Consider the following 14,830-nt stretch of genomic DNA (forward strand, 5'->3'; position numbering starts at 1 on the left):
TGGACCCAGTATAGAAAAATCTGCCTTCTGCTCTGGTGTGTCAGTGCCTGCCCTCAGGAAAGGATTTAGAGCTCTGAACAAGTGGGTGGAGATGCTCACTGTGATTTCTGAGCTGAAGCTTTCTATTTAGATGCCATCTGATATTTCCTGCAAGCCAGCCTGAAGCAACACCCTCTCCAGCTGCTGAGTTGCAATGCAATATCTTCTAGCTTTTGTGAGGGAAGAAAATGTGCTTCATTTAGAAGCTGTAATCCAAGGTGCAAGTTCAAACCAGGCTGACTTCATGTGTGATCACTTCTGCACAAAAACCCCTCACACCTGGAAGCAAGGGAAAAACAATCCCAACCCTAAAATTTGTCTTCAAAGAGGAAGTTTTCTAATAGGGTAGTATCTTTTCCAAATTACGTGTAAGAAAGTATGTTATAAAGACTACAACAGCACCCAGATTGAATTGGTTTGCGTTATCACCTCTCCGAAGATTTAGCTCTTCATTCATCTAAGATGGGGATGTGTAATACTACCCAAAAATCACATACTCCTGGGTTTCAGGCTACTTTAAAGTTCTCTCATTGAGACAGAATCACCAGCTCAAGTGCTTCTCCACCCACTGACCATAGCAGGGATCTAGATGAACGAGTTCAATCTAGAAGCCTCACTCTTACACAGCAAACTTAGGAGTGATGAATCCCAACTTTACTGCACGGAGGCATATCTAGAAATTTCTCCTAGATCTAATGCTGAATGTGCTAACAGAGAGAGTGAAGGAAAAATATATTTTAGCAGTAGGTATGAATCAAGCTGTGCTCCATAAATTCTAAAATTATTCTTAAAAATAAGAAAGCTTTCTGTGTTTTAGCAATACAAAAATAATTATTCAGCTATAATGGAATGAAAACCAGCTGGTTTCTCTAGCTGCACATTATTGGATTTCTCATTTATGAACTTTTAAATGAATGTGTGCAATAAAGCAGACCAACTGAGCAGAGGTCAATATGAGGGCTATGACAAACAGATCCCTTGCCCTCCTTATCAAGCAGATGGAAGATAGGTAGCACTAAAAAAATACTAATAGGGGAAACTAACAGATTAATGTGGTAAAAATTCCTGCACTTGCAGCACTAATGTGTTTATTGGCAGAGATGCAAAAATGCATGTAGCCTACTTTCAATTTCCCAGAGCACAACTGATTTAATGCTGTCATGTTGCTCAGGGTAACAGACTCCCACCTAAGAGTTCTCCCACGTCACAAGATCAATGGGACCCTGGAAGTCACAGCAGAAAGAAATTATAATGTGCACCAAATTGTTGGAGCTGATAAAGAAAACACATTTGCCCTTCATGTATTTTTAAAGAGGTTCTTTTTCATTATGACTTGTAAATGGTTCCTCTGTGAACTGCACAGATAAAATTAAAATAGGCCTTTTCCCCCCCAGCTTTTGGAAATCTGCATGTCTCCTGTCCCAAAGACACTAATATTTCAGGCTTGTACATTAAACTAGTTCCATTTCCCTGCTTTGAGTCAAGGTCAGGTATAACCGAGCTGACAGATGTTTTTCTTCTGTGTTAATCATAAAACCATTCAGCACATACAGAGATTCAATATCTTCCCAAACTAGCTTGATCCCAATTTGACAATCCATACAGTTAGAAATATTTTCTAATATTTTATCTTATTAACTATTGGAGCAAATTTAAACTGATTTTGCCTTTTTTTTTTTCCCCTTTCCTTTATTTCCCTAGTCCTGTGTTCTAAAACTGTGGAATGTTACTAATTATTGTTTTCTTGCTGTTTTCTTGGTTAACATTTCACATATTTGAACTTTTTTATGGTCCTTACTCTGATTTCCTTCTTAATGCTTTTAGCCTACCTTTCCTTCTGCAGCCTTAAGAATCTCATTCCTTGATTCAGATAATTTACAAATTTCCTTTCTAATTGACTTTCCCTGAGTTTGCATTAAGTAATTGAAAAATATTTGAAACTGTTCTTATAGATGAGAAAGAATTTAGAATAGAATAATTACTGCCTTAACAATAACCCAATGACATCTGGCTTTAATGAAAAAAGCAACTAAGTTGGAAAGATATTTCCAGACTTTGTAGTTCTCCATTTTAGGATTCTGTAACATTCTGTTCAGCTAGTTAATTCTCAATTTGAGGTTATGCATCTGATTTTCTTTTCCGGATGTGATATCTCCATTTGATACTAAGAAAAATCATCTTATTAGTATCACCATTTCTCCAGTTTATCCACATCATTTGAATTCAAATCTGATCCTTCAGAGATTTTTAAGCCTTTTATAGCTAAATATTACACAGAGATTTTAAAAGTCTGGGCCCTATTTTAGCATCCAAACATCCACCAGATCTGTCCTTCTGATTTGACAACTGCACTGAAAATGTTGTTTTCCAACTATTTGTGCATGGGATTATCAGCACTTTGTTTTTTTCTGTTTTCCCTGACTTGCCCACTGCAACACTGGATAGAACTATGTTCAGAGGGCTGTTGGGATCAAGATGCTGCAATCATCCCTCTGGAATTCACAGACCAGTAATCTCATCAAAGATTGCACTGCTCTGACATTAGTTGCTCTTGACAAATTCATATTGGTAGGTTGTAATTACTTCTTTGGTGAATAACCATGTTTCTGCATGGTTTCAGGAGCCAAAGTTAAGTGAACTGTTCTGTAAATCCATCACTCTTGTTTTCTCCATCACAGCAAATTTTATCTAAGTTGAGCATAAGTCCTATCTCTACATCAGAGATGTACAGATGTACTAAGTACCAGAGGTACCTGATGTACTGCTATTAACAATAATAACAGTGTCAGGTCAAAACAGAGCTTTTTAATCTGAAGTATTAAAGCAGAAAAAAAATTGATTAAATTCTTTGTGCCACTTATAATATTTCCAGGCTTAGTCAAATAAATATTGTTTTTTAAAAGAATATTGAAATTATTTATAATTTTTTTTTTATTATGTTGTCAGCTGAAACCCTTTCTGCATGTTATGCATGTTAGGCTTTAGGATTATTTTTTTGTTTTCTGTTTTCTACGTTAATTAATTTTCTATGGTTCTCTTTTAATGATGTTCAGGTCATTAAGTAAATATAATATCTTAACATCCTACTGAAGAAATGTAGGAAATTGGTATATTAGGCAGTTTATGCAATCAATTTCAAAATTGTTTCTTTTCCTTTTAAAAAAATTATCCAAATTAGTGTGAAAGTAACCTACCACTACAAGGCTTATAGGCAAAGACAGAGGGAGGAGGACCAATTAATTTGAAATTAAATTCAAGACAAAAAATGCAGCAATTTAATCATGTGAGTAATATATTCTGACTAAATATATTTTAAAATGTTTCTTATGTTAGAAATCAGTAGAGTTAATCTCAAAATTATTGAAATTTCTGAAAGACTTAAGCCTACAACAACATAGTGTTGGCACAACAATCCCAAGATGGAAACTAATTATTTTTCTTATTCTCTGAGCTTGGTTTGAAACCCTAACAAATAAGAGACCATATATTAACAAATTGTGATAAAGAGCAGATTTCTGTAAACTGTTTACAGAAACAGTGCTCTAAGGTATCTACTGTGAAGCAGTTTAAATTAGTGTCACTTTCTTGAAACTCCTAATGTTTGTTCTCGTAATAGTAATAATTAAGCATGAATTTGTTTATACATACATGAGTAACTGTGTATGCACTGACAGTGCATGTAAAACTAGGCTCTTGCTACAGCTAAAATGTGATGCCTCACAGCATAAAATTCTATTTCTAGTTCCTTAAGAAATTAAGATACATGTATATATCTTAATTATTAATAATTTATATATTTTATATTAAATATAATTAATTTCCAACAAATTTTAAAGTTTAAGTTTCTAGGCTGAAATTTTCCAAGACTGCAATTGAGCTTGGGAACAAGCTCAGTTTTGTTAGAAATTTTCCTCTAGAGCAGGAAATATTAGAAACAAAACAGGAAACAGGAAACTATTATCAGATAATATGTACCACTCTAACAAAAAATGTCATTTTACACTAAGGTACCTATGTACTTTGAAAGATAGAAATGAGACACCATTAGAGTTACAGATACACTTAGTTGATAGTATGAAACTGCATCCAAATACATAATTTAGTCTTAACAAAAAGATCTCTGTTCACAGTCAGCTGTGTACCAAGGAGCCATCTCTATGTATCAGCTTCCATTCACTGTGTTGAATCGTTATTGATGCAGGTCTTTAATGAATGGAAAGATTAAATTTGACATTTTCTTCAGTCACTTCCTTCAGCTGTCTTTAGACCATGACTCTACTTGTAAATATAGTGTGATTCATAAGAGCGTTGTCTTGCCTCTGTTCTGCTAATCTTTTCTATGACCATTATTTGATTAACCATTTCTGCCTGCTTTCTCTTGGAAGATTAACCTTAATAAAATTTATCACAAGGCCAACCTACCTTGCATGTGGCTCCTGGCAGATGCACCTATCAGAATAAGGTTATTCTGTGCTTTACATTTCTACAAGTTTTAAAAAACTTTTTGCTGAATATCATTTTCCCAAATTTAAAGAAATCTCCCAGTACAAGGTGTATTTCTTTCTATATATTACTCATTAATATTCCAATTTGATTTTTTCCAACAAAAATATTTAAAGGACACATCAGGTTTTCTTCTCCTTATTTCTTAATTATTGTTTTTATATATTTTGTCCTTATTCTGGATGTTTTATTCTAGAATCCAGACAGCTAGAGTAGGGAAATAAAAGAGATTCTTTAGGCTGCTTTATTTGTGAGAAAACCTTAGCTGGTAACTGGGTGCCAGAAGCCTGTAGTTCAAGCAACTTTATAAAAGTTAATATAGTTGTGATCTCTCTCACACACACATATGGGCATGCACAATTTCTGATTTTGCTCTGATATGTCAGATTAGATAATGTTTCCAGACTTTTGGATCCTAGTAATGGAAGTTTATGATGTCCTTTGTGCCTCCCTATCAGGTTCATACTAGTGAAAACATACTTTTCTTTTGATAAACATGTATAATGTTTTCTCACATCATAGGCTTTATCTTTGAGACTGTGAGTGATAATTATATTATAAACTTTTAATTTAATGTTAGGTTATAAGACATTCTGAATTGGCATAGTATCATCTGCTTCTGAAATTCTAGAATTTTTTTGCTGGTTTTGGTGGGGCTTTTTGTTTTTACTTTTGTTTTTATAAACACCTCTTTAGAAGGGCACTTTATTACTAAAGGTTAGGTCTAGTTTCTATTTTGTGACCTATGGATGTATATAAAAGTAAAGAGCATAGCATTAAGTTCCCCAAGATGGATGACAGATGATGCAGGATTCATAGTGTGAGGCAGAACACATTACACAATCAGACTGCCAACTTTACTCCTTTGTGCTCAGCTTTATTTTTTAAAGAGGAGGAGATGGAATTTGGGTATGGGAATTTTGCTGTGTGATTGTTTGATAACCACAGACAAATATCACATAATTGCTGTTCATGCACATACAAATATCCCATGATGAGACAATGGGATGAATAATACAGGACAGGGAAAGTGATTGAGGAAGTCCTCCAAGAACTTAGAGAATCACAGGTAAGTCAATATTAGAAAATCATACACTCTCATTTGTACATTCTCAAAGGAAAATACTTCAGCACTTTTAGTTTATCCTGATCTGTGCCACATTTGTTTGCCATGTTCATTTGGCTAACAGCTTCTTAGACAACACGACAAGCAAATAAATTATATTTGCTTAACCCTTGCATTCTGGCACAGAAGGGATTAATCAACAATCTTTGCTCTATTTAATAATAAGAGAAGTATAGCATGTAGTAAAAAATATCAGAGCTCATGACAATTGTATGTATTTGGGTATAAGTAGTTTTAGGGTTTTTTTACTAACATCAATTGTAGTAACCAAAAGAGAAACAGACATATAATGTTACAATTAAACTGATGCATCCAAATTTTAGAGGAAGACTTATAAGAGTGAATGTCCCAAAGAAGAGTACCATGTTGGCCTCTAAATATGAACACGAGCTATGTCTTAAACATAAATCTTTATTTTCTGCAGGAAATTCAGTTAATTGAATTTTTCGTCTTCGTATAAGGTGAATCTTGGTCCTTGTTAACTGTTCTGCATATATTTTCTGCATTAATTCAATTCAAAAAGTACATAACAAGGGATTACTTTAATTCCTCACCTCCATGTATGTATATATCTAAACTTTGTATGTGTACAAAGACATGTTCCTCTGTACATGTGCACATATATATACCTACATGAGTTGAGAGCATATGTGTCTTTAAAACATTATTTTTATTTATTTTGAAAGTCTACAGAGCGAATTTGAAAATTTAGCTTCAGTTCTCATCTCAGCTATTTTGTTTACTACCATGGAGTGTTTCAAAGTGCATCCATCTACAACTCTTCATTCAGACATAATTGTAATGTTTCATGAGTTCCTGTGGCCATTTCTATATTCTGCTCAGCTATCCCGAATAATGAAAAGAATAAGACAAATTGGCACTTAGCAACAGCCAAGGGAGGAAAGGTTTGGAAAAAAAAATTCTCGCTAGAGATTTGAGCAGATTTCACATAAAACCAAACCTAGTAGGAGAAACAGAAAATGAAAAACTGCTTCTGCAGAAGTAACCTGGCCACAAGGGAAGACAGTGGTCCAGTTGCCTGTTCTTGCTATAACCAAAGAGAATTGTAAATTGTTTGGGCTTTCAGATGCGCTCAGGTAAAGGCCATTATTGATTCTGTGATAATTTCTTCTCAGTTTTTATGGTCTACTGTGACATGCAGTGCTAATTATTTCTTGAAGTGTGGAGTTTTCCTGAGAATAAGGTTTATGCAGACCAGAAAAATAGGCACCTGCTGCTCCCATCAAATCCTGCAGTTATTTGTCAACTGTTTCTGCAAATCCATTATATATGCAACAGAAAGCACAATTGACAGAACAAAATAGCAGTCTAAAAAGAGAAACAAAGGTACCATTCTGGCAGTCCAACAGCATTCATTTATTTCCCATTTATCATCATGTAGCTTGACTCCAAATGTTTGGCTATAAAAGCAAACCCAAACTGAGTCATAATATAAAATCTTATTCCTATACACATTAAAGAGCACATACAGCATTCCTCCTCTCCTCCATCATCATCAACAGCAACAGCAGCTTTTGCTCTTTATGACTTAATTATGACATCACATAACTTGCATTAAACCTATTTTTATGAATTCTCTCACCATTGTCAAAAGTTTACTTTATTTCCAAACTGCTTTGACAATGCCTTGAATGGACACGTTAAGTCTGCAGTAGTTTTATGCTACAGACAAAAGTCCCCTAATTCAGAAAGATGAGATTATCAACATTAGGAAGCAAATGTGACTAAGTGAGTTTGTATATATTTCCTTAGAATACTAATTTCAGCAAGACTGGCCTACAGTGAAAGAGAGATTGCTATTTACTTATATAATTTTCATATGTTTCTAGTTCTAGAAATGATAGATTTTTTAGAATGATACTTCAAATAAGAGATGAAAATCTGGAATATCTACTGGAGATTTTACAACCTGATATTGTGTGTACACTTAGTTACTTGAATTCAAGCTGTACAACATTTTGTGAATTCATAATTAGGCTACATAGGAAGGCATTTAATTCAAAATATTTTTGAATCTTAGTTAAGGTTTACCATGCTTGCATCTTATAGTACCATCCTTTTTTGTCCTTCCATTCCATGTGCTATCTGGAGATCACTGCCATTCAACATTATACCTTTGTGTGTCATATCTCTTGTTTGCCATGAACACAGAGAGTTTTCTGAACTCTGGTCTTGCCTTTTCTTTTAGTTTTCTCCTTTTTATTTTAGGGAACTTTTAAAAGATCTTTTTCACTTCTGTTGTATTTTCTGCAGCTGTTTCATGGGCCACAGTCCTTGAACCAATTCTTGTCTGACATCATTTCATGCTAATATCTCCAAATGTGAACTATCTACGAGATCAACTAGTAGCTGAATTGTGTCCAAAACCATCTTGGTCGCCTTCTGGAAGTATTTTGTATAAATCTGCTGTCAGCTGAAGCTCTACTTGGCTAAAATCTCTTTTAATCTCTCCCACACGAATCTTTCCTCCCTAACTTTCTCAACTGTGATGTCATCCTTCTGCTGGCATTTAAAACTGTCTCTGTCTCAGAGAGCTTTCTGGATTTTCATGACTGGGGTATGTTACATTTTATCTTCTGTAAAACCTCTCACTACTTTCTAGCCAGATTGCTTTTGCTCTAAGTCTCTGATGGTACAGTTATTCCTTTCTCTGGACCTAGCAATGCCTTATTCCCCTCCTTACCTCGTGCTCAGAATCATGTTTTCATGTTTACCCACTCAAACCTGGAATAAATATTTTAGTAGAACTAGGAGAGATCCTTCTAGTTAATAATTTAAATGTTTCTTTTGAGAATCATGAGTGAAATAAAATAACGATAGAATGGATTTTATGAAATGGTTTTGTATGTTTTCTATCATATTTCAGTCAACGTCCTCTGTGACTGACATTGCTCATGTGATTCCTTCAGTCCGCCTCACCAATACACACCAGTCTTCTTCATTTGCAATTTCATCTGGACTCAAAGAAATTGGCGAAGGTCTTCCTTTCTTTAGAGCCATTAAACTGTCTTTAATTAGTATCTGCCAAGGTCATTAATGATTTTTCAACATACAGTGACTCATATTAAAAAACAAACTAAAAAAAGACTAAAATAGACCAAGGTAAAACAAACCTAGTAAGCAAACACCCTGAAGTGCATGAGAGATGTTGAAAGCTTCCTGTCACAGAGAAACATAAGAGAAATTTTAACCCAAGTCATTTAATAAAGTTAGCAATAAAAAAAAAGCAGAACAGAAGCAAGAAATTTACTTCAAATACTGCTTCAAGGTCTAGCTATCTCTTGAATATTGTAGAGCATATGTTTTTGTTGTGATTTACCCCCAGCTGGCAGCTAAGTACCACGAAAGAGTCCACTCACTGCCCCCTCACCCCTGATGGGATGGAGAGAAGAAGTGGGAAGAGGTAAAACTTGCAGGTTGAAATGCAGACAGTGATGAACCATACACTTGTTCAGCACCCACTGACTGCAGCCAGCAGCCAAGCAGTGATCACCAGTTCCCCCCAGTCTGCATACTGAACACAGCACTGCAGGCTATGGAATATCCCTCTGGCTAGCTCAGGCCAGCTGCCCTGGCCATGCTCCCTCCCTGCTGCTTGTGCACCTTCTCCCTGGCAGAGCATGGGAAACTGAAAAATGCTTGGACGTGGGACAAGCACTGCTTAGCAATAATTAAAATATCGGTGTGTTATCAAAAGAAAATTTTGAAGGTAGTGCTCCTGCTTTACCTAACAGGTAACAGCAGAAACAAAAAATGGAAATGTTCCATCTTTCAGTCAGGATCTTCCTAGTCTGTTCCAGTCAAAATCAGGAAATGACAAGAGAGTATGTGTTTTCTGATGTAATGCTACGAGCCAGAAAAGAACATTTAAGTAAGTGACTAACATCTTTTAGTCCAATTATTTGTCACATTACTGAGAGGATGACTGGCTCAGTCATTCCATCAATACTTTCTGGATGAACACCAATCAACGTAATTGTTGAATGAACTTTGTTTTCAGCACAAAGTTCACCTTGAAGAAACTTTATTCTTATCACAAAACAAATTGCAAGGTTCTCTTTTTGCTCCATCTTAAGAATATACTAAGCAGCATGCTGGAAACAAAAGGTGAGTTATAGCTTTCTGTTTGATATTCTGTTTGCTGAAGTTGGATATCCCCTCAGGCCTCTTTATAACCCAAATGAGGAAGTGATATCCCTAAGGGAAAAAGAACTGCTGAACTTCAACTGTAGCTACACACAGTTTAAATATTACTAGATATGACTTCTGGTTTCCCCACTAAAGTTCAGTGATTCTTTCCTGCTTAGAAAGGGTTCAAAATATGTTTTAAAGCAGCTTAGGCTAAGAGGCCAGGGATAGCCATGACAAGCTTCTAGCATTTATTATCTAGGCTCCACAGCCCATTATGGAAACACACTTACAGGGCTTCACTGAATGCATTTCTTAGTTTCTCATCACATTTCAGAGCCCTGTGGGAGACACTGAAACCAACTTTGAAGCCCAAACAAGGAATGGATTCCTCAATTCTGATTTGAGGAAGGAATCATCAGTTAACTGAGACTATTTTATGTGTGAAGACTGATAATATAATCTGCTAAGAGAGGCTTTCTTGTGATGTCCCTCACCATAACCTGACATGAAAGTCCTGTAGCACTTCTTGCACCCTGGTGTCTGAGAACAAATCACTTGCTCCATCATTGTTTCAGTAGAGTTCAGAAAATCTTCAAACCTTACACTTGATAACCTACCGTTTTAAAATGAAATATACCTTTATGTGTTTCATATTTATGTGTTTAAAATTATATAAAATTTCATATTTAATTTCAATATTTAAATCTATACCTATCTAGAATCTCTCCTTCCAATGAGAAGACAACATAAGAAAAGTAGAAGGAAGTTAGCAATGTTTTTATTAGCATTTCTTTCACTTCAAGGAAAGGGTGCAGAAGTAAACTCTTCTATAATAATTTAGATAATCTGTCTTTCTCAATAAAATATTGACATGTCTTAAAAATTTTGATACAAGCCTATGTTATTTCACTGTCCCATCATTAACTAATAGACAAATCATCCAGGGCACTTTCCAGTGACATTTTCTTTGTTTTGATTTATGTTTTTACTAACAGTATGGAAGCTTAATCTAACAGGATTTAGTACATCACCTGAGAAAAGGATTTTAAAGCAATCGTTTTCCTGTGAAATCTGATCAGATATTTACAGTCTGTCACTGACAATTATGGCAATTACCAGTTTATGACAAGGCTGATAAATTATTGTACAAAGTCATGAGAAAAGCCTCCATGATCTGACTTGAGGCCACGTAATTGGAGAGATCTGCCTCAAAGTCTTATTTTAGGATGACCAATAAAAAGAAACTTAAAAATGCAGCTCAACAATCTGGACCATTTTGAAAGTAAGGTCAAAAAGGAAACATTTTCTTCAAGGTTATTAAAAATAAATAAATGCTGCAGATGGTCATTAAGATTTATTTAAAATTAGCAGAGAATTTAATGGGACACACAGGAGAAGTATTAAATAAATAAGCTTATTTTTAGCATCTTGGCATTCAGAAGCATTTAAAATGATTCCCTGTGACTTTTCCCAGGTATGCAATTTCAGAAAACTTGAGCCCTTCAGGAAACCTTTCACATTTTCATTTATTATTAAATAAATACATAATAATTTTTTCCTTTCTCTCTGTGCCCAGAAGACTGCATCATTCAGTAGTTTATTTTAGCCACTTATGACATATAGTCATCTGGAAGCTTAAAATTTGAAACTGCATTGTGAAGATAAGGCATAAAAATGACAGTTCAACCTGAATGAAGATACAAAGCCTAGACCATAGGGCCACTCTCATCATAGATGTCTTACAGAGAAATTCTCTGAATATTCCACATTGTTCATCTGTGGTTCCTAGCTAAAAGTGCCATTAATGGATGCACAGTAAGGCAAATTATTGCCTTTCAGGTAAAGAAACCAAACAGCTGTCAGAGATATTTAAAAGTGGTTTTAAAACAGATTTCACTGTAAGAACAGACAATATTTTGTTTTCTTATACTCATTTTACTTTTTTGCTAATGTTAAGTAAGGAAGATTAAAAATGCTCTATTTTTTTTTTCCAAAATGGAAAGCATATTTTTTATTTCTTTGTGCTTTCTTTTTGCTTCTGGTTTTGGTTGTTTTTTTGGTTGTTTTGTTGTATACTTTTGGAGTTTTGTTTTTTTTTTTTTTTAATGATGCTTATATACCACTGTACTTGTGGGATGGGAAATAACACCTTTTTGCAATGAAACACATAAAAGAATATAGATATAGATTGTTTCCAGTATGCCAAGAAGAACATGTTGTGGGGATAGAGATGTTTTCCTCACCATCAGCACTCAAAGGACTTAAGATCAAATTGTCTATCTTTCCAGTTGCAGATTTTATGGAATAGGGACATAAAGACACCTAAATTCAATGGTTTATTTTTAAATTCAGTTCACTACAGCCACAAGATTTGAAAATGTAATATTATCTGCCTATTTATCTGCAGCTTTTTTTGTGGACATCAAGTTTTTAGATATATGTCTAGAAAAATTGCAATGCTGGGTTTTGTACTGTTTTCGTTTTCCCAAAAGTTTGGTAGATCAGAGCTTGTGTAAAATTGTATATGCTGGTAGAAGCACACGATTTAGTGAAATCTCTCCCATTCACACAGGTATAAGTTCAGTCTGGCTTGTGAAAAACAGAACTATGATTTAAAACTATGGTAGAAAATACAGTAGGGATGATACCACTGCACATTTTACTTCAGAAGTTTCAGGGAAGCATTGGGACTTAAGTCCTATGCAGATATTAGAAAAAGTAAAATTGTCTAAGATGAACATTTAAGTTGTAGGAAATGCTTTAGGGTTGAGAAGAGAAAAAAAAAGCACCTTAATTGTGGAGGTCTTGTTATACAGCAAGTTCTTACACCAGCAGTAATTTTTCTAGTCTTCAACAGGAAATAAAATTAAATCAGATAAAAAAACCCTGGGCTCTTCAAAGAAAGAATAAAACAACACCCCTTCTTCCCCCAGCATCCTGAAGCCAACTGTGTTGAATGAAAATTAAGTTATTAAAAATTAATAGCGTTTGGTTGGTTTGGTTTTTTGCTATTTTCCATGTGCATAAATTGTCTTTCCTGACTAAATTAAATTCAGGTTACCAGAAGAACCATCTTGGGTCACAGTTACGTCTTCTGCCTGTGTGCAAATGAGATGAACTATTTATAAAATGTCCTTATGTTTGTTTCTATTCTTTTTCTTCTCCCTGTTACAGCTTTTTCATCCTGTCAGCCCCTTTTTGTGTTTAAAACGCCAGCAAGGTGAAGATTTCAGCCTGTGAAATCCAAAGCTCCTTCAGTCTTCCTTGCTATAAGCCTAGGCTTAGTCTGTGCACCTCAGAGGCTGAATGTTAGCATTTGACACATAAAAAGACAGAGCTTCCATATTTCTGATGGGTACACGAGATGCTTGTGTGCATTGCATGAAACCAACAAATAAGCAACCACTTTGGACTAGTGAGTCCAATGTGTATGGGGTCTGTCACATCTGAATCTCTGCTCTAGAGCTCATGATGTTGAACTAGCCTGATCTCTGACTAAATTAGACATGGTACCCAGTACATCCAGCCCAGTTTGCAAAACAAGCATGTCCATCACTTCATCCTCCACACAGTAGAGTTGGTAAGGTCTGTGGTTCCCAGGTATCACTATAGTGACCTATTAGACAACTGCCATTATACATGCTGAGCTGCCTGGACTCTGCAAATCCCATACTGGTGGTCAAAGAAGCCTTATAGTGGTAAATGATACATTAGAAAATGTGCAGGTAGGGAGGCTGCCTTGGAAACCTGTTCATGGCAACCTTTCTCTCTGGTTGGTAAGCATTTTCAGCTATGAATTTACCATGCGTTTTTGATCTACAGCCAATTTTCTTCAGCTCTTTATTCATATCCTGTGGAGTACACTGCTGAATATATATTTTTCAAAGCCATGTCTTGACTAAAGTTACTGCCATTACACAGTAGAAGTCTTTCCACAGACAAAACTACAAGCACCCCTGAGGAATAGGCGGTTGTGTCTCAAGGGAAATTAAAAAATTTCCCACTCTTTTACTGCCTCTATTTAACCTACTTTATATGGGGATTTTATACCATTAAGCACAAGGGAAATAGTACTGCCAATATTTCAGACCCTTAGGCTTCCATCAGAAACGAGCTGCCACAAAAGGTGCAGTTAAAAAGTATTTAGATCATAATATCAGAATGCCAAAATTGGCTCTCAGTGGAAGTCTGAGATTTTTTCTCCTGAAGAGGGAACCCCTCCATAATTCATTAGCTTCTTTTCTGTATTGCATTGCACAGATAAAAAAAATAGTAAAAAGGCTATTAAGTAATTTTAAGTTTCATGAAATGGATTGCATAATATTAGGCTACTGGTACACAAAAGTTGTAAAATATATACATTTAATAGATATTGAAAAGAAATTCTAAGTATTTTGCTTAGAAAGAAGAAAGTCTTATATTTCAGAAGAGTTTTTCACCTGAGGACAGCCTAGTTTATGAAGTGAGAAAAAAACATTTCCAAGAATTATCTGACCTTTTTGAATCCCATGTTGGCAAAAAAAATTACTGGAGCCTTGTGTACTCATTGACCCAAAAGGCATACCCACCATAGCTGATACCAGTAGAAAGCAGCTGGCAATTTGAAATTCTTCCTGTTCTTTTCTGCCACTCCTGAAAACATACCCTCTTCAAAAGGCATCATGCTGGGAGGTGTGCAGAAGAGTTTCCATGGCTGATTATCTACCTGCAAAGCCTTCTCTGTTTGTGAACTCACAAAGGAATGGGAGCACAGCGAAAATGTCCATGTCCATTGCCTTGTGCTTGCTTTGCTGCCCCCTTAGTGAGGCAAGGAGAGATGTAAGTAACAGCACACAGATGATAAAATTTGTGTGCTGACTTCACTTTTGTAGCACTTTGTAAAACATGGGGCTGTTTTCTGCTAGCAATGATAATTTGGGGCCAATTAGGATAATTAGATAATTTTTGAATCCCTTAATAAAAGCATTCAGTATTGTATGTTAAGCTCCCACATGGACAACGTCATTAATA

General features: G+C 35.3%; 1 long non-coding RNA gene across 5 annotated transcripts in view; it reads right to left on the reverse strand.

Annotated features, from left to right (window-relative positions):
- LOC148223583 (uncharacterized) overlaps positions 1-14,830 on the reverse strand; it is a 77,689-nt gene that overhangs the window by 37,454 nt on the left and 25,405 nt on the right. The gene's annotated exons all lie outside the window — the stretch shown is intronic.

Source organism: Sturnus vulgaris, chromosome 5 (genome assembly GCF_052056855.1).
Source record: "Sturnus vulgaris isolate bStuVul1 chromosome 5, bStuVul1.hap1, whole genome shotgun sequence".
Classification (NCBI taxonomy): domain Eukaryota; kingdom Metazoa; phylum Chordata; class Aves; order Passeriformes; family Sturnidae; genus Sturnus; species Sturnus vulgaris.